The sequence below is a fragment of the Pezoporus wallicus genome, unplaced genomic scaffold (genome assembly GCF_028554395.1).
Source record: "Pezoporus wallicus isolate ANWC-B61680 ecotype Strahan unplaced genomic scaffold, APGP_CSIRO_Pwel_v1 contig_1739, whole genome shotgun sequence".
Classification (NCBI taxonomy): Eukaryota; Metazoa; Chordata; class Aves; order Psittaciformes; family Psittacidae; genus Pezoporus; species Pezoporus wallicus.
Window position 1 is genome coordinate 1,666,455 of NW_026637351.1, and position 26,068 is coordinate 1,692,522.

The 26,068-nt window shown below is 43.6% G+C and overlaps 2 long non-coding RNA genes across 3 annotated transcripts; one reads left to right on the plus strand and one right to left on the minus strand.

Moving 5' to 3' along the window:
• The first annotated feature begins 8,724 nt into the window (after window positions 1-8,724).
• Window positions 8,725-25,280, plus strand: LOC130596957 (uncharacterized). Its single transcript, XR_008971652.1, has 3 exons — window positions 8,725-8,894; window positions 21,075-21,239; window positions 24,937-25,280. It is a non-coding gene; the product is annotated as an uncharacterized LOC130596957 (long non-coding RNA).
• LOC130596956 (uncharacterized) lies at window positions 10,649-15,835 on the minus strand. 2 transcript variants are annotated; one of them, XR_008971650.1, is made up of 4 exons: window positions 15,659-15,835; window positions 15,241-15,300; window positions 13,506-13,556; window positions 10,649-10,856 (listed from the first exon to the last, which is right to left on the minus strand). It is a non-coding gene; the product is annotated as an uncharacterized LOC130596956 (long non-coding RNA). The 2 variants fall into 2 exon arrangements; XR_008971651.1 differs by lacking the exon at window positions 13,506-13,556.
• Window positions 25,281-26,068: the final 788 nt, after the last annotated feature.

Consider the following 26,068-nt stretch of genomic DNA (forward strand, 5'->3'; position numbering starts at 1 on the left):
CTCCAGGCTGAACAGCCCCAGCTTTCTCAGCCTATCTTCATATGGGAGGCACTCCAGTCCCCTGATCATCCTCGTGGCCCTCCTCTGGACTTGTTCCAACAGTTCCATGTCCTTTTTATGTTGAGGACACCAGAACTGCACACAATACTCCAAGTGAGGTCTCATAAGAGCAGAGTAGAGGGGCAGGATCACCTCTTTTGACCTGCTGGTCATGCTCCTTTTGATGCAGCCCAGGATACAGTTGGCTTTCTGGGCTGCGAACGCACACTGAAGCCGGCTCATGTTCATTTTCTCATCAACCAACACCCCTACGTCCTTCTCCACAGGGCTGCTCTGAATCACTTCTCTGCCCAACCTGTAGCTGTGCCTGGGATTGCTCCCACCCAGGTGTAGACCTTGCAATTGGTATGGTTGAACTTCATAGGGCTGGCATCAGCCCACCTCACAAGTGTGTCAAGGTCCCTCTGGATGGCATTCCTTGCCTCCAGGGTATCAACAGAACCACACAGCTTGGTGTCATCAGCAAACTTGCTGAGGGCATACTCAGTCCCACTGTCCATGTCACCGACAACGATGTTGAACAAGACTGATCCCAACACCGATCCCTGAGGGACACCACTCATTACTGGTCTCCAGCTGGATATTGAGCCATTGACCACAACTCTGTGTGTGGCCACCCAGCCAGTTCTTTATCCACCGAGTGATCCATCTATCAAATTGATATCTCTTCAATTTAGAGACAAGGATGTTGTGTGGGACAGTGTCGAACGCTTTGCGCAAGCCCAGGTAGATGACATCAACTGCTCTACCCCTGTCCATCAGTTTCGTAGCCTCATCATAGAAGGCCACCAAATTGGTCAGGCAGGATTTCCCCTCAGTGAAGCCATGCTGGCTGTCACCAAGCACCTTGTTGTTTTTCATGTGCCTTTGCATGCCTTCCAGGAGAATCTGCTCCAAGATTTTGCCAGGCACAGAGGTGAGACTGACTGGGCTGTAATTCCCTGGGTCATCCATCTTCCCCTTCTTGAAAATGGGGATTATATTACCCTTTTTCCAGTCATCGGGAACTTGACCTGACTGCCATGATTTTTCAAATGTGATGGACGCTGGCTTAGCAACTTCATTTGCCAGCTCCTTCAGGACCCACAGATGGATTCAATCAGGTCCCATAGACATGTGTATGTTTAGGTTCTTAAGATGGTCTCAAACCAGACCCTCTCCTACAGTGGTCCAAGGTCTTCATTCTCACAGTCCCTGTGTCTGCCTTCCAAGACTTGGGTGATATGGTCAGAGCATTTGCTGCTGAAGACTGAGGCAAAGAAGTCATTAAGAACCTCAGCTATCTCTAAATCCAGGGTAGCCAGTTCTCCTGACAGTTTTTGGAGAGGGCCCATGTTGTCCCTAGTCTGTCTTTTATTTGCAATGTACCTATAGAATCCCTTCCTGTTACCTTTAACATCCCTAGCCAAATTTAATTCTAACTCATCTTTAGCTTTCCTAACCTGCTCCCTAGCTTCCCCAGCAACATCCCTGTACTCTTTCCAGGCCGCCTGTCCTTGCTTCCACCTTTTAGAAGCCTCTTTTTTCAGCTGAATTTTCCTCAGCAGCTCCTTATCCACCTAAGGAGGCTTCCTGGCCCTCCTGCTGCACTTTCTTCTAGTTGTTATGCAACACTCCTGAACTTGTAGTAGGTGATCCTTGAATATCAACCAACAGCCCCTTGCCCTCTAGGGATATATCCCATGGAACCTTACTAAGCTGGTTCCTGAAGAGGCCAAAGTCTGCTCTCGCAAAGTCCAGTGCAGTGAGCTTGCTGCACGCTCTTCTCACTGTCCTGAGGATCAAGAATTCAACCATCTCATGATAGCTGCAACCAAGGCTGCCCTGGAGCATCACATTTCCAAACAGCCTCCCCCTGTTGGTGAGCACAAGGTCAAGCATGGCACTTCTCCTTGTCAGCTCTTCTATTACTTGCAGAAGGAAGTTGTCTTCCACACAATTGAGGAACCTCCTGGATTGCTTGTGCTGGGCCGTACCGTCCTTCCAACAAATATCAGGGTGGTTGAAGTCCCCCATGAGAACAAGAGCCTGCGAGCATGAGGTTGTTCCTATCTGACTGTAGAGTGCTTCATCCACAGAGTCCTCCTGATCACGCAGTCTGGAACAGATCCCCACAGTAATGTTTCCCATTGCTGTTCGCCCTTTAACCTTGACCCACAAACTCTCTACTGACTGCTCACCTGTCCCCAGACAGAGTTCCATACTCTCCAGCCTATCCTTAACATAAAGGGCAACTCCCCCTCCCCGCCTGCTGGGCCTGTCTTTTTAAAAGAGCCTGTAACCTTCCATTCCAACACTCCAGTCGTAGGAGCGATCCCACCATGTTTCTGTGATGCCTATTATATCATACCCCTGTAGATGTGCACACATCTCTAATTCCTCTTGTTTGTTCCCCATGCTACGGGCATTTGTATAGAGGCATCTGAGCCGAGCTCCAACTGAAGCTGGCTCATTGGCTGGAGAGGCTGGAATATATCCACATTGCTCCAAGCATTTATTATAGGTGCTGGCAACTGACTGGGTGTGTTGGGATGGAATGATTCCCTGCTCCCCCAACACACCTAGTTTAAAGCCTCCTTGACCAGCCTGGCAAGCCTCCTACCAAAACCGCTCTTTCCCTTCTTTTCAGACCAGCTCCACCAGCCCCCACTAGACCTGGCCTACAAACTTGGGTCCCGTGTTCAAGACATCCAAACCCCTGACTATGGCACCACCGTTCTAACCATTTATTAACCCAGCCAATCCTCCTAGCCTTTTTAAGGTCCTCTCCTTTATCCTGGAGAATTGATGAAAAGACAATCAGAGCTCCAGAGCCCCTAACCACCTCTCCCAGGGCTCTGTAGTCCTTCTTTATGTTCTCCAGGCTACTACTATCTATATCCCTAGCCTCACATGGATCACTAGAAGTGGGTAATAGTCAGTGGGACTTTCTAGAGCAGGCAGCCTGTCTGCAACATCCCTGATGCAAACCCCTAGTAGGCAACACACCTCCCTTGAGACTGGGTCAGGCTGACAGATGGGTGCCTCTGTTCCTTTCAAAGTAGAGTCCCTTACTACTACGACCTGCTGCTTTTTCCTGGCAGCACCAGTAGAGATCTTCTTTAGCATTGCATCAGCTGGTTGTTCATAGTGTGAGTGCGTTTCCTCATTAGCCCCCTGCAGAACAGCAAAGCATTTTTTGTTGGTTTTTTTTTTTGTTTTGTTGCTGTTTCCCACCTTCCCAGGTTAACGGCCTCCTTCTTTTCTCCATGAGCTGCAGTGGGCACTTGTGGTCCCTGCACAGTTCAGGCCTGGAGCAAGCATTCTTGCTTCCTTTCAGCTTCCCCCGACACCTTTCAGCTACTGACAGCGCCCCGCAGCTCAGCCCCTGCTGCAGGAGGACCCCCACCAGGGAGCACCGTGTGCAGCCCTGCCCATGGCGCACCCTCCCCTCACCAGACCAGTGCAGGCACTCTCTACACCCTGAGCTCTGCACTGCAGCCTCCCCTCTCATCGGCTCTGTCTGGTGCCGAAGCTGCCACCGCCGGGGCAGCCAGAGCAGAGCTCCCAGAGCGGGCCCTGCTCATAAGCTCAACGCTCACCATCCCGCCCGCACAAAATGCCGCAACCCGCCCTGATCGCTCGCGCTCCCTGGGGCAGGTTTTTACCCACTCAGGGCTGGTGCCGCTGCTCCTGGCTCCGCCCCCTGTGAGTCAGCTGCTCGCTCTCGTCAGCTGAGCTGCGGCTCCTGCCTAAGTCCTGTCGAGGACTTGAGGCTGCCTCGGTGGCTCTTGCCGCCGATTATTTTTTTATTGCCTTTTTTAATTATTTTTTTTAATTAAAAAATGAAATAAATACATGGCAGCATAGGATTCAACTGGAAAGCAAACCTTTTCCAAACAACTAAGGAAAAGAATTTATTCAATTATTGATGCAGTATGGATATTTTAGTAAGGAGAATTATTTATTTATAAATTTTAGATTGTTTTCTCAGATCCCATTTGTTCAGAATTTTTTTTCAGGAGAAGTGCCTAACTGTAGGGTAACTCCTTTTTGCAGACAAAAGGAAATAAGGTGCATCTTTAAGCTTGTATTGCAGTATCTCTACAATATACTGTAGAAATACCTAGTCAGAGGAAAATGAGGGAAAAACGTTTCCTTTCAGTTAGCACTCCTTTAACTCATTGGTGCTCAGAGTCAGGCTCAGGCCAAATTCAGTCTAGCAGATGTGACTGTAAGAATTAATTCTTATATGTCAAAAAGGGTCTGAAATAGCAGACAAAGAAGACAAAAAATTCTATTAAAAAAAAAAACCAACAAAAAAAACCCCATATCTTCTCTGGTAGAGACTATAGTGTATCTGTATGCTGTTAAGAGAGTCACCCTTCATTGAAAAGCAAAGCACACAGTTAGCTTGTGTTCAGCTGACTCAGCATTAGTAGCAAAGAAATGGTGCTTCTAAGGAAGAGTAGCATATCTCTTTAGACTTTGGTAATCATAGAATCACAAATGGTTTGGGTTGGAAGAGATCTTAAAGATCATATAGTTCCAACCCCCTGCCATGGGCAGGGACACCTTCCACTAGACCAGGTTGCTCAAAGCCCCATCCAGCCTGGCCATGAACATTTCCAGAGATGGGCAAATTCTTTCAGTGTTTCATCACCCTCACAGTGAAGAATTTTTTCCTAATACCTAATTTAAATGTATCCTTTATCATCTTAAAGCCATTACTCCTTGTCCTGTCACTACCTGCCCTTGTAAAAATTCCCTTTCCAGGTTTCTTGTAGGTCCCCTTTAGGTACTGGAAGGCTTCTATAATGTCTCCCCAGAGCCTTCTCTTCTCCAGCTGAAGAATAGAAGTCTTCCTTCCTTATGACCATGGCAGGGACAATTTTATAACAGGGCTCCCGCATTCACAGTTTTTGAATCATGGCTGCTTTCATTCCCGCTTCAGAGTTTGCATGCAATCATGTTGGGTTACAACATGATTGCATACGTGGTGATACAGTGTGTGATCTGCAACATGTCATTGCCTTTGCATGAAGTGAATGAGCACTTGCTTTACTGTGTCTGTGTCTATAACTGATCAAACGCTATTTGCTATGCACATGACATCCATTATCTCACAGTAATATGGACTTGTGTTGTGATGACCTGCTTACACATCATCTCTGAGTAGACTGGGGACACTTGCCAGAGGTTCTTATGGCACAAGATGAAATAATCACCTTTATGCTAAGTTTCTTTCTTACACTACAGATATATTCAAATAGGCATCAGCTGGTTTGCCAGTTAGAAGAGAACCTAATTTTTTAATGCATGCTTACAAGGAAAGTCCTCACTCAGGTTTCTCAAATGTAGACATTGGTTTTGTAAGTCCCAGGAAGTTTGTAATTGCCAGGCTTTGATCTGGCTGGAGGTACTCAGTGTCTATAGGATTCATTTTTGAAATTACAGTTTCAGTGCATGGACTCACCTTTTGCTGTCTGACCTTGAATTTATAAGCCTCTGTGTGAAAACATCTTCCTGCTCTTTCACAAAGGACATGTCCACCCAAACTCTGTTCCTTGTTGGTGAGAAAGGCAGAGTAGTGGGGTACCAGAGCTGGTTGTTGTAGAAGTCATTTCTCTCATCTACTGCAGTTCTTTCAGCCTCTGGGGAATCATGATCATTAACTGTGAAATAATTATATCGGCAAACAAAATCATAGAACTGAGGCCTCCCCACCACAGTCATAAGCCCAGATGATGGAGACAAAACAAGAAGTGTTGCCACTGGTCACCACCAGGCAGACTTAGGCTTGCATATTTGTGGGGTACATGAAATGAATGATCTTTGGTTGATACACACTTAGTCATTAATACAAAAAACCCAGTCATCCAGCCTACTGCTTCTCCTACATTACCAAATTGTTTTCATATTCCAGAAAATAAGTATTCCTGTGAAGTCATCCCTCCCAGGCCACTCTCTTTTCCTATATTATGGGACCAAAATTCTGGATAACAGCACAAGAAAAGCAATCATTAGAGACATATTTAATTAACTTCTAACATTTAGACTCACAGGCACAAGAGCAGCTATTCCTGATGTCAAGGTTGCTGGTGACAAATGGCAGCATCATCTAGTCTGTATAACAGAAGTAAATGAATGTCTAAAATGAGTAACTAAGCTCACAGTGAGAGTTGAGGTAGTTTGGAAGATGAGATCAACCAGTTATTTGCTGACATTGCGGTACCATTTTTGTGAGCTATTTGTTTATTGAGAAGAGCCAGAACAAATTCAAAAGCCTGTCAGTGACCGCCACCAAAGAGTAATATGCCTTTATGAAAAGTACTTATTTCCTCCTCTGATGCTTAGTGATGTGCTTCATCCGATTCAAGTCCACTAGGGGGTCAAGGAGGCTGAATCAGACATCAGCGTCACAAAACCAGTCTAGAGAAACACCCTCTGACTTTATCTTCTGAAAGACAGAGTTGTTTTCACAAGCCCTCAAACTGTCTACTCACATATGCAATAACTCACGTCAAAGTACTGCCAGTACAAACTTGCTTGATTTCTTATTCTGACCATCTTCAAGTTCCCCAGATTTGTCCTGATAATTACCGTTAGTGACACATCTTTCCATGGAATTTGTCTATCAGAAAATTGTGCCTTTAAAAATCTCAAACCTCTGTTTTGTGGCATTTTAAAGCAGGGAGAAAAACCCTAAAACTTTCATTTCATCAACGTTAACTTCTTGCTTTTGACCTGCAGGTATACTGCAGATTCCTGTTCTCATTCTAGCAATAAACTTAAACATCAAAACAAAATGCTGCAACTTTATTGAAACTGATACCTGGTATTTCTGACATAATCTAAAAAGGTATTGTGCCAATTATTTAAAATTGTAAAGTTTTATTGTGCTTTGGAGCGAGAAGAATCATTGGCACAGTACCGCAATGTTCCCTAAGGCAAACAAGCCCACCACAAATGCAGATAAAAATTTCTCAAGAGCAATTTCTATGTTTTCCTGATCTCAGAACAATTATCATGAATTAATCCTTTTAATAAACAGTTTTGAATTATTGACAATGCCAAAATGGAAATTTCAGATTCAAAATCCTGGATTCTGGGGAACTGCAGATGGAGAGCTGGGACCCAGCAGCTACTTTATGTTTCACAGACAGCAATGACACCACAATGTAGTCATTTGATGTGACAGGGATCATATGCATTCCCAAAAGCAGCTCCTCGGGCTTACAGTCCTCGAGCAGTCATAAAAATAAGATGTCTCTTGAGACATTTCAAAGATAAGGCTGAAATGAGAAGGGCCATGTGGTTTACAACACTCCTGGATAAATCCAGAGTAACTCTCTCCTCTCATGACGCACAAAGAGAGACCATTTGTAAAGCATCCAGTGGACAGAAGTGCTGTGCTAGGGGAAAAAAAACCGGAAGGAAAGTATTTGGAGCTTTGGCACTTCTCCAGAAAAAAAATTGTTTTTTATGAAAATGCACTCATAAATGTCATAAAATTCTATTTTGGTGTTGGGTATTTTAACATGCAGCCCCAACACCCCCACCCCTACCCCACCAGCTTCTGCCCCTCAGGAGGATGGCTGCTCAGGGGCCTGCCTTGCAACATCCTCTCTCTCTGTCAGAAGGATCACAGACACTATACTAAAGATTTAAACAACCTTGTCAGTTTGTGCCTTTAGGGCATCTGGTGTTTAGTCACACAGTTGTATGAAGGAGGCCTATTAGGCTTAATTTCTGCCAAGTTTGCTGCAATTAGTAGAGATGCTCCTGGTTTTTAACATCTGTGCAAAAGCACATCCTGGGATGGCATTTTGTGCCCTTCTCCCTCACTTTCCCACCCCCTCTCCAGGATGTCCTCCTCCTCTCTGCACTTCCCACAGCATCAAGACCCATGGAACGTGTTAGCAAGAGTCAGCAGCGCCGGAGTGGCCCACGAGACCTGGGGCCACTGTGGTGGCCACACCATCTGGGCACCCCTGGCATCGCCCTCCTGGCACAGCTCCTTGCAGGAACAGGGTGTGGCAGGCAAGGCTGAAGCTTTTGATCTGAGATCAGAGATGGAGAAGGATGTTACACATCAGTTCCCTTGCCAGCTGAGGTAGTTAATCTCTACCTGTACCCACAGCAATAAAAATCAACATTTACGTAACACTGGTGGTTCACCTTGGAAGCACTCTGCCAGCGTGAGTGAAGCCTGTCCTGGCCCAAGGTCAGGGGACATCCCCATCCCTGGGAAGGGAGCTTCTTGCTGCCAGGGCGCAATGAGAAAGGCCCCCTGCCCGTTTTGGGGTGATGGCTCGTACCCTAATGAGGGGCTGCATGAGTCTGCACTGAGGATAACACAGTGGTGGGGGTCAGCACCCACCTGCTTGGGTCCTTGCCACAAGGAAAGACTACTGTAGCTACACAGGACTTAAAAAGTTGAATTAAAGTGGTCCCAAAGTAAATCTTTACCATTTCCCCCCTCCTGTGCTGCAAGAAAACCTTAAAGTGTTATTTCTTTTGCTTTAATATATATATATATGTCTAAATATTAAGTCCTGGCTTCCTTATTTCTACTGTAGGGTTCCTTGGAGAGCTGGGAAGTGTGGGAAGCTGCAGCATTGCCAGCATCAAGCAGAAGAACCCTGAGCAATGGGAATATATTTCACGTAAAATGTGGCTTGTGTTAACATCTCTTCAGCACAAATGCCTGCAAGAACAGTCCAGGGACAAACTGTCTTTGTGGATATTTCAATATTGCTGCCTCTTTCTGTGCAGGCAAGAAAGGATTCCTTTCCAAAATGGGAAAGAAAAGTGCAACATTCTGGATATTTCTAAAGGAGAAAAATAAGCAGGTAGCATTTAAAATGAAGTATTTAAAATATTCACATTGTTTGGAATGTGGTATGTACGATAAATTAGTAAGTGTTCAGAAAATTATCCAGCTATACAGAGAACTCATATGCAGGTGCGTCTGTGTAGACAAGAGGGAGATACAGAAAGAAATGCATTCCACAAGTGTTAGGGGGCAGTGTGACACATCGTAGGACACTGGACTAGAAGTCACAAAGGCTGGGATTAAAGCCTGGCTCTGCCATCGCAGTTTGTTAACATCTCAGGAAAAGTATTTCATTTCTCTCTGCCTGCTTAAATTGTGTCTCTAAGGACTTTCAATTAACAAGTGTTGGTACAGAGCTCTTTGCTGTGGGGATCTCTAGGCACAGCTACCATCCTCTTTGGTTCAATCCAGTTCCCTTTTGAGGACTATCTCTAAATCTGCGAATGCAAACGAGAGACATACATTCCCTGTAGATTTAACAGCTTCCATATTGCAAGTTTAACAGTTTCAGTTCCCTCTACTTTACAAAAGACTGTGCTTTGAAATGTGAAATTTCAGATTTAAGCAAAAAGCTTATGCCTAGGTAAGATTTAGACACACAACAAGCAGCAAGTGTTTGTACCCTTACACATCACAGGCGTGCCTATTCTGCACCTCTGAACTGAGTAAGTAAACTCTTTTAACAAGATCAAAATTAAGAGGTTCCCATGTCAAGACAGAGCTGTAAAGATGAGTGGAGTTTGCAGCACAGAAATACGCATTCCTGGCCAGCAACCTGATTTAATTGAGTATGCTTTAAAGAACTGAGCTTTTCATCATGACAGAAGCCTTTTCCTTGTATATCTTGGAAAAATTATTCAGCAGGATTCAACACCAACTATTAGGAGGTAGTATTGTTATTTGATTAACAGTATAGAGGGGGTAGGAGTGTAACTGCGCAGCAAGCTCTGGCTAAGGGAACAGCAGGAACCCACCAGGGTCCCCAGTCTTTCCCATTTGCTCTGTGCAGGCAGATGAGATCCAGCCTAGCTTTTTGGTGGAAGTGATGACCTCCACCAGCCTTCACTGGGTGCAAATGAAGACAGTGCTCTCCAGTTCTACCATACCCATCCTCACAAGGGTGAGCATCCGAGAAGTAGTCCTCCATCAGCTGGGCAGACCTGTTACCTAAGCAGGAGCAAGAATGCAGTCTGGGGAGGAGAGAAGAGATTGGCATGCATATACGAAAATTTAACCCCTGTAACAATGTTCACAATGAAAGCATTTGCAAGCATACATTATAGGTGGGGATATAGCAGATAGCAGGGGATGTTTTTATTAATTCTTCCTGAATGCAAAGAAAGCAAAGATAATGGAGCATTTATGCAACCTATACCTGGTTTTGTCCATCTCTTAAAGACTTAGATATTTAAATTCTAGTAGTCTGGCTATGGATTCTGTATTATAAATACTTTATAAATTGCTTCAGGTATTTAAATGTTATGTTGTCAAAGACATTGAAAATGGAGTGAAATATTTGTGGGTATGTGTGTTTTTTTGATAAGGGAATCCATTGTTTATTATGATTCAGCCACGATGCTTTCAGAGTACCCTAGAGTACAAAAACACCCTGTGTACAGATATGCAGTTCAGATCCAACAACAGATAATTCATTTTGTATATTGATTGCTCCTCTGAAAATTTTCTGTGAGGAATACATCTTCCCCATTAAAAAAAAACAACAACAAAATAAAACATAACAAAACCCCAAACAAACAAAACCCCCTAACAACATGCAACTTCAAAATAGTGCTTCAAAACTTAATCCCTGAATGGAGAAGAGCGTACATCAGTTTTTCCGAGATACATGTACGAAGGAAAATAATTGTTTCTACACAACTCCACTCTGCTCAAAATGTTCTTTGCATTTGCTTTTCGGTTTGATTGAAACATCTTCATTTCTCCTGGAATGTCTCCTAAAGGATTTCATTCAGAGTAACTGTAATATCATCAAATGAGGAAAGTAAAAAAGGAGACAGCATATGTCCATATCTATGCATGCATATATGTGCATATGTACCTTTTGAAATAGCTAACCTCAATACCTTAATGTAGCAGGGTTAAAGGTTAAGAAAACATACATTAAAGGGAAGAATACTACCTAATTAACTAATACAAAATATATTCATTTTCTAAGGCCATATATATTCCTTTATAAGAGAAACAAAGTGTACATACACTGTAACTTACCCTACCTTATGGTAGCTCCTACTTTAAAGAAAAAAAAAACAGAACTCATCCCAAATCTCAGGCTAATTCAGAACAGTCTACATCTGCTTCTTAGGTTAAGTACATTTTAAACACTGAAAGTAGTTGCTTCTTCTTTGCAGAGCTCAAACTGGCTCCCTAATCCACCGGACTCCTGACTCCAAGGGTTGAGCAGCAACTTCAGCCTTTGCTTTCCTGAGTGCATCTATTGCTCTCCCAGGCAGCATCTGCACCTCTTGGACAGGCGCTGCTGAGAGCAGTTAATCAGATGGCAGTCCTTGCCAGTGCAGCATGCAGTGTTTAAACATCCAAGGAGGTGTCCATATCCCCATGGGAGTCAAGAAGCCCTGCAGTAGGTCATGTAGCAGCAGGGGAGACCATTCCAATGCACCCTGGACACCTGAGCATCTTCCCTTCCAGCTCAGGAGGGCGCCGAGCCCCAGGCCAGGACCTCCTTTTCTTTGCCAAAGTCAAGGGGAGCTTCTCAGCAGCTGAGGAAAAAAGGCAGGAGCCAAATACCAGCATGGGAGGGAGAGCAGACCAGTGCTTTGGACGGTGGTGACAAGCTTTGGCGAAGAATTCAAACTTTATGCCAGAAATAGAAACTCCCCTGTTCACTGCAGGAGTGCTCCTTCAAGGCTCATTCCTTTGCTTGCAGGCAAACATGCACACACTCATCCTCTCCCCTGCTGGAGCTCTTCTCAAAGGCAGCTGCAAGGGTGAGACCTTTCTGGTGACTTTGAGCGCACCAGCATATTGTGACCAGCCTGTAGTGCACAGAAGGCTGAGCAGCAGGGGTTGGTCACTTGGCCACTAAAGCAAGATAAGGTATTTTCACTGTTATCATCCAAATCAAATATTGGGCTCTGTTTGTTCAGATGATTCTCTGCTACTCCCTCTCTTGATTTGCTTCACAGCAAACTAAAAGAACTAAAAGAAAACAAGACAGCAGGAGAGAAAGAAGTTCGCCTCTTGCTTTCAATCTGCCATTTCAATACCAGTTGCTTCTCCACCATCAGTAGCACCCTGCTCTGCGCAGGCTCAGATGCTCCGGTCTGCTTGGAACTGCATAACTGCCTAACTGCACAATAGCCTAGGGCAGGGGGAAGAAGCTCCCAGGGTCCTCTGACAGGGAAGCGACTGGCTGGTGCCAGGAGCCAGCACCAGTCTTTAGACATGGGTGATCTGACCTAGTAAGAAAGCTAAGCAGCGTGTGGAGAAAAAAAACCTGCCTACAAAGAATGGTATATAAAAGAAAATGTCAATCTTTCTTTCAGATACATTTTGTAGCCTGTGACAGTGTTTGTAACAAGCATGTCTTCAGATGGAAAGATTCCAGGAGACATGGTAATAACATCTATGATAAATGCTCTGTCTGAAGGGCAGAAAAGAACAATTTGCCATCAGAAAGAGGTCTGTTTGTTAGAGAAAAAATGTGAGAAGATGTGGTGAAATAGCTGGGAATAACTGAGGAAAAAGCATTGACAGAGCAAGGGTTCTCTTCCGCTTTCATATTTGAATGCAAAAGTTTGCAAGCAGTTTTTGGTCTATTGGGCCCTCCATTCCTAATGGTGCTATCAGTCAAGCTCAGCTTGCAGGAGCTGTTAAGAAAAAGCCCAGGAATGTCCCAGGTGTGGCAGCTGATGCTCTGAACTGAAGCTGACATAAGAACCTCACACCCCCTGAACATACACCACACTCTTGTGTATGGAGTATGGAAGTCCTTCCAACATCAAATCTTTAACAGCGGTCTCTCCCAAGGAAGTTTCACTTCGAATATTTCCTACACTCACAATAAGGATATTTTTTTCTAATCCCCCTTGTAACTCTTAAGCTCTCTCCTATTCTTTTAGTTTGGGCTAATTGAGAGTGAGGCAAGAGACGCAGGGCACAGCACAGTACCTGTCAGCAGCACTACAAGCACAATTAGAGGACTGGTCTCCCACAGCTGAAAAGCTGGTTTTGAGCCAATTCCTTCATCATTAGTGTCTTTGTACCACACAGGAAAAAAAAAAAAAACAAAACTGATTAAATTCTTGCTTAGTGACAAAGTGTTTTCAGTCACTGAGATCCTTCTGCAACATTTCTACTGACCCTCTAACATGACTTTGTGGAAACCACTTCACTGCTCTGTGCTTCCACTTCCCATGCTCTGTGTACTGCAAGCTTCACCAGGTAACAGAGTGCTGAATGCATGTACCTCTTAGCACCCTGATGTGCTGGGGAGATGCTAGATACACGTCACAGACTGGTTTGGTGGACATGGCTTAGTCCTTTCTGTTCTCAGTGAAAACAGTTAAAAATATTGCCATTTTAGGCTTTGTTTATAAGCCTAAAAATGGCTGAAGTTGAGTATCTACAAATCTGAGCAACTATTTACCTGTGCAAGAAGGAGGACCCAGCCACACCTCCAACCTTGAGGCAGGCAGTTCTGTACACTGTTTCCAGGCACATGGAGGACAAGAAAGTCATCAGAAGTAGTCAGCATGGCTTCATCAAGGGGAAGGCATGGTTGACCAACTTAAGAAACTTCTATAATGAAACAGCTGGCTTGATAGATGAGAGCAGTGTATGTTGTCAGCGTAGACTTCAGTAAGGCATTTGACACTCTCACGAAAGATTCTCATAGACAAGCTGATATAGCATGGAGGCTCTGCTTGGATAGGAGTGGCTGGACCAGGTGACCTAGAGAGGTCCCATACAACCTCAACCATTCTGTGATTCTACAGTCTGAGCTGCTGGCCAGGGGCTTATCAAGACCATCTCAGTGTTCAAGGCCAGGTTGGATGGAGTTTTGGATGACATGGTTTAGTGCAAGGTGTCCTTGCCCATGGCAGGGGGGTCGGAACTTGATGATCTTAAGGTCCTTTCCAACCCTAACTATTCTATGATTTTATGATTTCAAAGGCTTCAATATTTGGTATGTTCAAACACTGTGTATCATTCCTACCACTGGCTTCCAGCTGAGGGTGCCAATGTGAAGCATCATTTGCAGTAGACAGTTCACCTGACAAAAATACTGTCATGTTATGTTTTAGGCTGCTCAGATCTCTCTTTTGTGGTTTGATATTATAGCTAAGCTGATCTACTGAGTAGCTGATCTGAGAGGGGCAGTTCTGCCCAGAAAGGTGGAGACAGAGGGGTTATAAGACATACTCAACCATAATATCCTACGAAAACTGTCCTGGTTTCAGCAGTAGCAGTCATGTTTTTCCTTTGTGTTAGCTGGTGCAGCGCTGTGTTTTGACTTCCAGCCTGGGAACAGTGCTGGTGATACCGATGTTTTCGGTTGCTGCTAAGTGATGTTTACCCTGACCAAGGACTTTGTGAGGCTCATGCTCTGCCAGGGAGGAGGGGAAGCCGGGAGGAAGCAGAGACAGGGTGCCTGACCCAGGCTAGCCAGGGAGGTATTCCATACCACAGCACGTCATGCCCGGGGTGGGGGGGAACTGGGAGTTACCCGGAAGGACACGGGCTTCCAGGTGGGACTCGTTTCTTGGCTGGTGGTGTTGTATTCTCTTCCCTTGTTATTTTCTCTTATCATTGTTGTCGTTGGTGGTAGCGGTGGTGATTTGTGTTGTACATTGGTTGCTGGACTGTTCTTGTCTCAACCCATGGGAGCTGCACTCTTTTGATCCTCCTCCCTGTTCCTTCGGGAGCGGGGAAGGGGAGAGCCCCGGGGGGGGGGGGGCTCTATTGCTCTCAGCCTGGCACCACTCACTGGGAGTGTGTGAACAAGCTGTCTGGCTAGGGTTTAAACCACGACAAAACCCAGCTGGGACCATAGATCTGCTCTTCTTGAATATCAAGGTGCACCTCAGGCTTCTTGGGCTCTGTCTCTTCCTGACCCTGAAAGAAGCACAGCAGGGTAATACATCAGGGCTCTTCCTAGATGTTACTTACTCAAGACAACAAAAAAAAAGATGTGTCTGGTATTGAAATGGGGATATCTGGCATTATCCTCTTCCTCTCTTACAGAAACATCACAATGATTAACACTGAGTTTTCAGTATTAGCGCCAGGAACATGCTGAATGAATATCTCAGTGAGGTGAATGGGTCACTTCACATGTCATGGTCCCAGGCTGTCTGCACGTTCGTATCTGCCTTGCTTACCCTAATTTCTCATTTTTGAGGTTTTCCTTCCCAGTCACAGCAGCTGGAACCTTGTCTGTGCTGTTAAATGAAAACAGTTTCTAGAGATTAAGGTTTTCTCCTCAGGAGAAAAGCACAGCTACAGCAAATTGGCATATATGGGTTATTTCCAAAGTTGTTTCCAGTAATTTTGCAGCTGTTAACACAGCATTCTGGTTCAGTCCAGGAAGTACCAGTTCTAATACTAGTCCTTGGAAAAAAGTAACAAAATAGATGAGCAATTTACCAGCTCATATTTTCTTTATCCTAAATCACCTGTTTAAATCAAAACACTGGAAAGCGGCTTTGTGCATTCCAGTCTTTCTACTGAAGGTCAGAAGGAACTGATATAGAACTTAAAATACTGAAATTTTAACTTTGCAGTCGTCATTTTGACTACCTTATTGAGGGAGGATCTTTATAAGCTTCTGCCTCTTGTGTAGAGATTAAATTCTATTTTGGTGGAAAAAGTTACAGAGAATAATATAGGAGGAATTTGCACTGCAGGTCTGAATATATTCTGTTTAGGGGTCTTGGAAGACACCACTGCCCCTCAACCTATCCCTAGCTGCTTATCACTACTAGTCAAAAGCTCCAGCCCCTCTGACCTGCCAGTAGAACAGGTCATCTGAAGGCTTCTTCACCACCTCATCATAAAAACCTGGGAGTGCTTGAACCATTGGGTTTTACACCTGCAGCTTGTTTTGCCTGAATCAGGTGAGAGAAACAGCTCTCGTAGCAGAGAGGATGATAAAATCAGCCGGAGACCAATGATGACTCACTTCTGGATGCAGAGCTGTTTGCTCACCCTGTATCAGGCTTGACTCTGTCACCATGAAGGGAAAGCATCACTTTCAAGATACATCTAAACAATGATGAGCAAGATGAAAAAGTGGTCCATCACAATCCCAGCAGAAATTGCTGGGCTGAGGCTCACATATAAGCTTCACTTCTGGAGTATTACAGGCCTTATACCCAGCACACTAAAAATATGATCCAAATCAAATAATCACCGATATCTGGGGAATCCTTTCCAACTGTTGTCTTCCAGGCCTACTCCTGCTATCACTAATCTAATAAATGGTGATAATAGTTTAATTAATAAAAGCAAAAACACATATCACAGTGAAAACAGTAGACTTGCTGGATAAAGAAAATTAGGTTGAAGGAGTACTGTGAAGTTTGTAAGACCATTCTCCTGTCCTATCACAGAATCACAGGACTGTTGAAACAGAAGGAACTTTTGGAGATCATTTAGTCTAACCCCCTGCTCAAAGCAGGATGAACTACAGCAGTTTATTCAGGGCTATTCCAGTCAGGTTTTGAATATCTCCAAGGATGGAGACTCCACAACTTACCTGAGTAAATTGTTCCAGTGTTCAGTCACACTTAAGAGTAAGACAATTTTTTCTCCTATGTTTAAATGAAATTTCCTGTATTTCAGTTTGCTCCCACTGCCTCTCATCCTGTCATTGGGCACCACTGGGAAGAGCCTTTGAACCATCCCATCAGGTTTTTCTAGACAATGATAATATTCCCCAAGTCTTCTCTGCTCCAGACTGAACAATGCCAGCTCTCTCAGCCTTTCCTTGTAGTAGAAATTCTGAGAATCATTTAATCATCCTCACGCCCCTTTGTTGGACTTGCTCCAGTATGTCCATGTCTTTCTTGTACTGGGGAGCCCAATACTGGACTCTAGATGTGTCACCAGTCCTGAGTAGAAGGGAATGGTCACTTTCTGGTGATGTTCTGCCTAATGCAGCCTAGGAGGTTGTTTGGTCTTATCACAAAGGCAATTTCCTAACTTGTATCCAAGTTGGTGTTCAACAGAACTTCCAGGTCATTTTCTACCAAGCTACTTCCCAGATGTGCAGCCCCCAGCACATACTGGTGCTTGGTGTTGTTCCTCCCCATGTGCAGGAATTGCCTTTTCCCCACTTTGAACTTCACAAAGTTCCTGTACGCTCATTTCTCCAGTCTGTTGAGGTCACTCCGAAAGGCACTACAACCATTTGGAGTGTCAGCCTCTCCTCCCAGTTTTGTATCACCTGTAAGTTTGCATCCAGCTTTGTATCACCTGTAAGCTTGCATCGCAGCATCCAAGTCATTAATGAAAATGTTTAACAGTAGTGGTGCCAGTATTGACCCCTGGGTACACCACCAGTGACTCTCATGCAGCTCAACTTTGTAAAGCTGATCACAACTCTTTCAGTGGATCAGAGAAAACAGTTTTCAGTCTACAATACCAACCATTTATCTAGTCTGTACTTCATCAGTTTGTCAATAAAGACATTATGGAAGACAGTATGGATAGCCTTATTAAAGCCAAAACAGGAAATATCCACAGCTTTCATCTCATCCACCAAGCCAGGCATCTCATCATCAGATTGGTCAAACATGACTTCTTCATAAATCCACACCAGCTACTTCTAGTCACCTTATCCTTTGTATGTCTAGAAGTGTTTTCCAAGATTATTGGTTCCCTCACTTCCCCATGGATGGAGGGGAGGTGGACTGGCCTGTAGTTCCCTGGATCCTCTTTCTTGTCTTTCTTGAAGATAAGAGTGACATTTTCTTTCTTCCAGGAATATGATGAATAGTGGCTTAGCCACTTCATCTGCTGGTTCTCTCAGGATCCATGGGTGCATCTCATCAGGTACCATGTGCACCTTTCAGGTTCTCTAGCCTGATCTTCTCCTACAGTGGGTGGATTCCTGGAAATCCAATATGAGGCAAGTTCATCATACAAAATTAACAGTTACATTTAAAATCTTGGACAAAGTCCTCTTTGCTGTAGAGTTGCAGAATATTTGGGGTCCACTTTATTAAGAGTGGATTTTTTTTTCTTTTTCTTGTTTATCTTCTGGGTCTGACTTAAGAAAGATAAATGAGAAAAGCTCTTTGGCTTCATATATTCAGAATGTGTCACTATCCATACTTGAATAGTGAAACAATTGGCTGTGTTAGCACTAAGTAGAACCTGAAGGCCATGATAAAAACAAGGAACAGTGTTCCTGACTATAATTTTTAGTTGCCATGGTGATACACTGGGACAGCATATATACTTGTTGGTCTTCACCTGACAGCATGGCACAGAAACAGCCACCCAGTCCTAATTTGACACATCAATTAGTGAATTTGATGACTCTTTTGCTCAAGAAGGTTGAGAGGACTGGGCTGCACATGATGCATGAGAAAGTATTTTTACTTGAGTTCTAGTCAAGTAGCTGGGAATGATTCAGCTGCAGAACCTCCCTGTGCCTGGTTCCTGTGCAACAGCAGTGGGATGAGTTGCACCTCTCTGTGTTCCTGTTTGCAGAATAATGATGCTGCTTTCCCTCACTGGTACTGCTGGCTTATTGGAGAGTGCACTGTCTCCTACTTTATGTTTACATGGAAGCATTCATTCTGCTTTTGGTTCTAGCATCCATGCTGTAAGGAAAAGGGTACTATAATATAGCAGAACATTATTGTAAAGCAATGCTATAACAGCAATATGAGATATTTCCCTACAAGAATCTTTAAACATTTCAAGTGAGCAGAGGACACATGAAAGTATTAATTTTCTTCGACTTGTGTGACTGAGACTAGAAACATACATTGGTAGCTTCTTATACGTGCACTCAGAGGAAGCAGAACCAAAATGACAATACGGCTATTACGTCTATGGGCGTAGAAAAGGCAGGCAGGAATTCAGTTATTTATTTTCTTATTGTTGTTCTGTAGCTTGCATTTGAGCTAAGACTCTCACAGGAGCCTTCTATTTGTTGCCAGTGGGGCAGATACCAAATTTTTGCAGACATAACATAAGAGAAGGAAAACTTCAGGTAGAAAAATGGAATCAGAAATCAGTTCTGGGTCCTTGAGAGGCATAGACGGCAGCTGATCTGAGAGGTACAGCAAGGACTCTCTACACAGGCTTCTTCTACAAAGGCTCACAGATGGCTTTACCCTGAGTCACCCCTTTACATATGGATGTAAAAAAAGTTGTGCTGGCTGAGAAAGTTTATGATGACCACATTCTTCTCCCAGCACGAAGGATCATGTGTGCTCTCTCATCTGCTCCATGTGCAGTGTGGGGGAGAGGTCTGCCCATGGGCAGATGTTCCTGCAGCAAGCCAGCAGAGGCAGGGAAGGTGGTTGCAGTGACAGTGACTGCTCTTCTGCCCATTGTACATCTTCTTCAGGTTTCCCATCTTCAAACCACCTTCAGTCCCACGGGATTTGCATAAGCATTCTTCCCGACAGTGGTTACAGGGACCGTGAGTGAGCAGCACCCCAGCAGTTCTGAGAGCAAAGGGAGGCGCAGGGCAGCAATTGCAGGGTATAGGCTCTAGCTTCAACATTTGTCCCAGCTGCCTGCAGAGCATGCAATTGCCAACAAAAACACCAGAGGAAGGGTGTTTTCCCCAGCAATGTCTTCCACCACCACAGCCATTTATTCAGTGAACATCTCTGCCTTCTGCCTTATGTTCCCCCAAACAGTCCAGTTACAACCCATCGCCCTGCTTGCTGCCTAGCACTGCTCACCTTGAGTAAAATCAGGTAGTGATTTAGTGATACTAGGTGCAGGCTGGGGCAGATCCTCCTGTCCTTATTCACTATGAGTTGCGCCGTAGGCAGTTACAGTTCCAGGGATATCAGTGGGATAATGAATACTAATTAGTGGCAAGACACAGTGGGAGAATCTGGGAAAACATGCCCTTGCCCCAGGAATGGGAGTGACTCAGGCCCCTGCCATTGTCACGCATGTCAGGGGCCCTCATGATCCTGTGGAAAGCAAGATTTGAATATTTACAAACAGCATAAAAGTCAGTCCCAAAAATCACTTTCTCATCAGTTTCACTAAGCCCTAATTATAATGTAAATTGCAAAATTGGAAGGAATTCAGAGATGAGCAACAAATACGACTAAGGGGATTGGAGGATTGATTTATGAGAAAAGATTAAAAGGCCTCAGAATTACGCAGTTTGGCTAAACGATGACCGTGGACCTGATCTTTCAAATTTTCCCAGAGATAGTTCTTCACATTAAAGAGGAAGAAAGATTTAAAAATACCTACCATGTCTTCCAGTGAGAAATTCTGCAAATCAGTATTCCAGGCTAAGGCGGAGGGGAGCATTAGTTTTCATCTTGCAGCTAGTGAAAGAAAAAATTTCTAGTGTCAAAGCTCAAAGAGTGTTTGCATTTCTTGGCAATATTATGCATGGAAAAACCCAGAATTTATTCACAACAGGTAGAAATGTGGGGATACGTACATACGCAAGATCTGGAAATGACCAGTGTAACAGGAGTGATAGAAAAATGATGCTTTTCACTTGGAAGACTGTTAAACGCCTTTATTTGTAGCATTCTAAAAATAAAGAAGAAATCTTCAGCCTTCCTCAAAAGTCAACAATCTGAACTGATGAGCTGTATCTTTGCATGAGTACTCCACAGTTTTTTAATGCTTTTGAGGATCTACTTATGCTTTAGAAAACACTATAGAGATACAAAGATGTCACATGGCCAAGCACCCAAAACAATTCAAATTACATAAGAAAGCAACAGGAAAATGGGAAATGCAGCACTGCAAAAGGCAAAGGAGAGGCACAAAACCAAGTCTGAAACTGTCCCCTCTCTCCATGGTGTTGCTGCCTCTTGGGGTACTGCTGCTCAGGATGGCCCTGCTCAGGGTTAGGTTCTCCTCACTGGCATTGTACCTCGCAGGGTCCATGAAAAGCAGATTTTGGGGACTAACCTGGCAGAAGGCTACTGTTTTTTTCTGGTAGAACTATTTTTGGTTGTTTGTTTTTTTTTCCTGTTTCTCTCTCCAGACCTCCTTACTATGGGCTTGGCCAAGTGTTGGTGCTGGCACAGAGGGAATGATGGTGTGGCTATAGACTTGACCTGTGGAAGGCAGAGGCTGGCAGCACAGATCTTTCTGGAAACAGCTAGCTGTTAGATTGCCAGACACATCATAAAAGTGCCCAAGTTACCTAGTAAATTCTCTGATGGTAGAACATAGACTTCTGGGACTGAAAGTATCCTCTTGACTGTTCTGCTTAAAAGGTTTTCTTAGTGCCCTTGAGACAACCAGTCTGTGAAGAGCCAGAAGTATCCATGTCTCTGCTCTCGCAGCTCTGTAGCATGGAAAAAGCAAGGTGTAGTATATCACTTACCAAAGCATACTTACTTTACTGTTTTAATAATCACCACAAAATGAAAGAAATAAGATGTCATAATTGGCAAATAGCTTTTCCTGAATAAAAAAACCCACCATGAAGTAGTATTTTTCTTTAACTCAGTTTGAAATGCTTTACTTCTGAAAAAGCAAAGTGTTTGGGTTTATTTTCTTAGATTTTGGAAACATCAGAACTTTCAACTTCTTTTTTTTTTCCCCAATTAAAAATTAACCTACTATTTTAGGATGTAAAAGTGTTATTAAAGTGTCAGATGAATCAGAATCAAAAAGTAATGAAATCAGAATAAAAACTAGTACTTGGAATTATCAAAATGCAGTGTAATGGCTTATTCAGTAGTCAAAATAAAAAAAGTTTTGTGTTTTGACTCAATATAAACAAAATCCCACTCATTTTTTCCCTGTCTGTCCATCTCTAAAATCCATCACTCATGCCTGATAGAGAGTCTTGGGTAGTTAATCTCCCTGTTTTGCCAAAGCCTGGCTTGGACGCTGCAGCTGTGCAAAATAGGGTGCAAGTAAATAAGGTCTCTGATCTAGGCATAATAACTGAAGAACCAAACCTTGGCCAGAGAGATTTTTAATGTGTGAGTCCATGTTGCGATGGAGGCTAATGACAGGAAAGGATGCTGGTGTGATGTGACACCCTCAGAGGTGTCAGTCTGCTGCTCGAAGTGGACAGACCACTGTGGCTTGCACAACATACCTGAGAGAAACAGCATGTGAGAGACACAGACACCATTAAAATACAGAGCTGCCTACCTTGGGACACACCTGTACCAGCTCTGGAGAAGGCAGTTCCCAGAATTTCCAGGACTGACCTTGGTGATTCAACAGATTTAGATTTATTCCAGCATGCAGAGAAGAAACAAATGCTAGAGACAAAAAAAAAAAGGGGGGGGGGGGGGAAGGGGGGAAAGACCACTATCTTAATCCAGAAACCTCACAGCTGCTTATCAAAGCATTTCATGGCAGTGGAAGAAATGGATAAATATGTCATGTAATGCTGCAATGTGATTTTTAAAGTCAAGCATGATTTCACTTAGGCAAGCAAGGGAAGGGTGAGTCAGCAGATGATTTCATAAGACTGCTCAGCAGCCAGCTGCAACACAGTGACACAGTGGCTATGAGGGTGGCGAGCAAAGCAGCCTGGCTGGTGAGCTGGGTGGTTGCCAGCCATGACCCTAACCTCATATAAGACACAGCCAAGACTGTGAGTCTCCAAAGTCAACATAGAGAGGAGCAACAGCCAAGGAAAACTGCTGAGGGAGGGAAGGCTCTTGTGAGAGGAGCAATCACTGTGAGAGAAAGATGCCAAAAAGTCTCTGCAAGCCATGGTCATCCATAGTGTCCCTCATGGCTGCTTCCTGTTCCATCTCTGACTTCCACAAAACTTCCTCTTGAGAAGGAAGAGGAGGAAGAGAGGGAGAAAGGCTCTGGGAGGCCTGGGAGCTTATATATAAGCCTGGGTTGAGGAAAGATCTTCATTACCCCATGAAACAGAGGTGTCTGGCTGCCTATGCCAGCATTTCACTACCACCACTACCACAGTGCTGGGGTTGGAGCCAGCTTCTCCATAGCTGCACAGGAACCATGGCATAGCAGATGTGTCCAACCCCCAGGTAGTGTTGAGGCAGCCTCTCTACAGCCACAAGCAGGACTTCCATCCAGGAGTCAGGTGGAGATGCAGGCGATGGTGCTACAGTGCGTGAAAAGTAAAAAGAAAAAAGCAAGGAGCTCACTTGGGGCTGGCAAGGAGCAGGTTAGCTCTACAGCACCCAAATGAGGGGCAGGTCGGATGTCAGGGCTTCTTCTCTCTTTCACCATGCTGCATGAGGAGAAAGCAGGAAAACATGTGGCAAAGCTGTCAGGGACTTTTGTTGTAAGTACTGGCACAACACCTTCAGATGCACACAAGTCACCTGTGGGAGGAGGAACCGAGAGGCACAGCTTTTCTAGAGCATTGCCACTGGCATAGTGAACACACAAGCATTCTGTATCACAACTGAGGCAAATCCAAGTTACACCTAGGCAAACCTCACGGTACTCTGAGGAAATATGAAAACATCCTCTGTGAGAGAAAAGGAAGTAGTGAATAAGGAACAGTGAGCAAGGAAATAAATGGATGAAGCTTCAAAACCCTATGGATTTGTTCACAACATCTGTTTTCCTAGCAGCAATCATTTTTATTGCAATCAATGCTTTCAAGTAAATTTTGCCACGTGAACTCTATAGGCATTGACATCCTAGTCTGATATTGCTGTTCTACTTGGTATTTGCTTTGGTTATTCCTGCACACGTTCACACTCACCATTAAATTCCTTTTTTATTTTTTTCCCTTGGAAGAAATTCATAATCAGCTTCCCTGAAAAACTCTGTAGTTCAAGAGTGCCATCTTGAGGTTTACTACATATAAGGACTAGTATGTTGATACTACTAGTATTTGGGGGATTGTTAGTGAGCTAAAGCACTTAGCATTTAAAGTATCATTTAAAAAGACATGAACATATGTACAGAAGGGCTGTTCATCTCTGCAGTGTATTACCTGGAGTTAAGGGATCTAGCTAACAGAAATGTCACTCCCAGTCAAGATTTTCAAAAGCAAATAATCATATTAAGTTCCCTGCTTTGGAGTATTCTTCTTGAAATGCCTTAGGAGATACCTGGTGTTTAGACTGTGCTTAGTTCCAGCCATTTGAAAATCAATGAACTTTCAGAGTATTTAAAGCCAGGCACCCAAAATGAGTAATTACGATTTTAATTTTACATATATATATTATTGGGTTTTGCCTATAAGATGCAGGTTTGCTTGTATTCTTCATTTCACTTAAAGGTAATGTCAGAGGCAAAATAAAACTATGGCTTTCAAAAATATTTAAAATCTATATGGAGGAATATTGCTTTAGATATTCCCTTGTTTTAAAATAGAGACTTTCATGCTTTGGGTTACAGGTTTAGGATGTATTACGAAATCATTTTTCTTCTGCAGCACTGCCAAACACTAGTAATTTATCACAAATTAGTAGATTGATATGACAAATCATGCATAGGTTGAGAATTTACCATTCAAATTCTGTGGGATGTTGCTTTACATTCTTCCTGCTGCAACTCCCAGGTGGCTTTTGGCTTGGGAAAAGGATGTGTGCCAACACATTCACAACAAAGGGCATTAAGGATGAGGCACCACAGGAAACCAGAGACCCTCAAAAATATGCATTGTTAGCACCACAAATAACCCATGCTTCCCTGTGATATTTTTCATTTTGAAGCTGAGCAAAAAAGTCGGTCTTTCTGAAACCATTGCCCGTGATGTATATCCGCCAGGTATCACCATTACCCAAATTGCACAAGCATGTTTCATTCTTTCTGCAAGAATTTTAGATTGTATTAGATGGGAAGTTCTAAACTGTAAATTTGACTGAAGTCAAGATGCAAAGCAATCTACCTCCAGCTATGTAACAGTCAATCTAAAGAAAGATGTCCTTTTTGTTTTCCAGTGCAGCAGCAGACTGCAGCAGAAGGTATTTTTATCCTCAGCATTTGGTACAGCAACAACGCATCTCACAAAAGAAATCCAACATCGGTTCTGATCATATTTAAACTATCAGGAACTGAGTCATATCCCAGTCTGGAAGGAGGAGTGGATAAGGAACCAGTTTCCCTTTCACAGCAAAAAGAACCATGAATTTAAGTTATTTTTCTTGCTTTGAAGTCCTATATACCTTGGCAATAAATTGCAGCATCATGTCAGATCTTCCAAATGGGATGGGAGCAGCCCACAGAGCCTACGGACCACACTTCCTGCACAGACTGCCTCCTGCCTGCCAACCATGGCAGCACCGGGGTGACTTGGGCTTCAAGATATTTGCAGTGATCCAACAGAGGCTGAATAGGACAGCTACAGTCCAGGGGCTTAGAGCAAATGTGGTCTGTCTCCACAGCAGAAGACCTTTTGAAGATCTAGATCATGTTAAATCTATTCACAGAGGATAATGCTTTATCCTGGAAGTAGCCTGTGTTACTTCTTGAGGAGAAATATGCTACTGAGCATAAACGAGGTGGCAGATGCTGTCTGTGGCAGTAAGAGATAGCTGAGATTGAGCTGTGAGCTGGTTCACTTGGAAACTATTGCTTGGGTATGAGCCAGGTGTCTATTTTGGGTCACTCCATAGGCAGGAGCTGCCTGTAGTCAAGCCAGACTCCTTCCTATGACAAGCCAAAATGTTGCTCTGTCTTCTAGAAGGGCAAAGAGCAAGAATAATGCAAGAAAGAAATTAAAATTGAGTTGTCTCTTCACTCTAGGGGCATTCCAATAATTTTAAGCTTGCTAATGTAATTTTTATGACAAATTCCCAGTGACAATTGGGAAGCCAATCAAAAGGTTCAAGAAGATTTATGCAAAAATTAATTCCACAGTCTGATCAACTACTGAAATATTTTAAATGTGGAAGTTTCAAAAATATTTAGCCAAATGTTACAATTGCCAAAGAAGGATGAAATTTGTGTAAATCTTTGCCAAAAATTACATTTTTTACTTTGAACTAATCTGTTAATATTCTTTTGAATGTTTCATACAGTTTAAATCAGTCATTGTATTACTAAGTTGACTCTGAAGATTTTTTGTTTTAG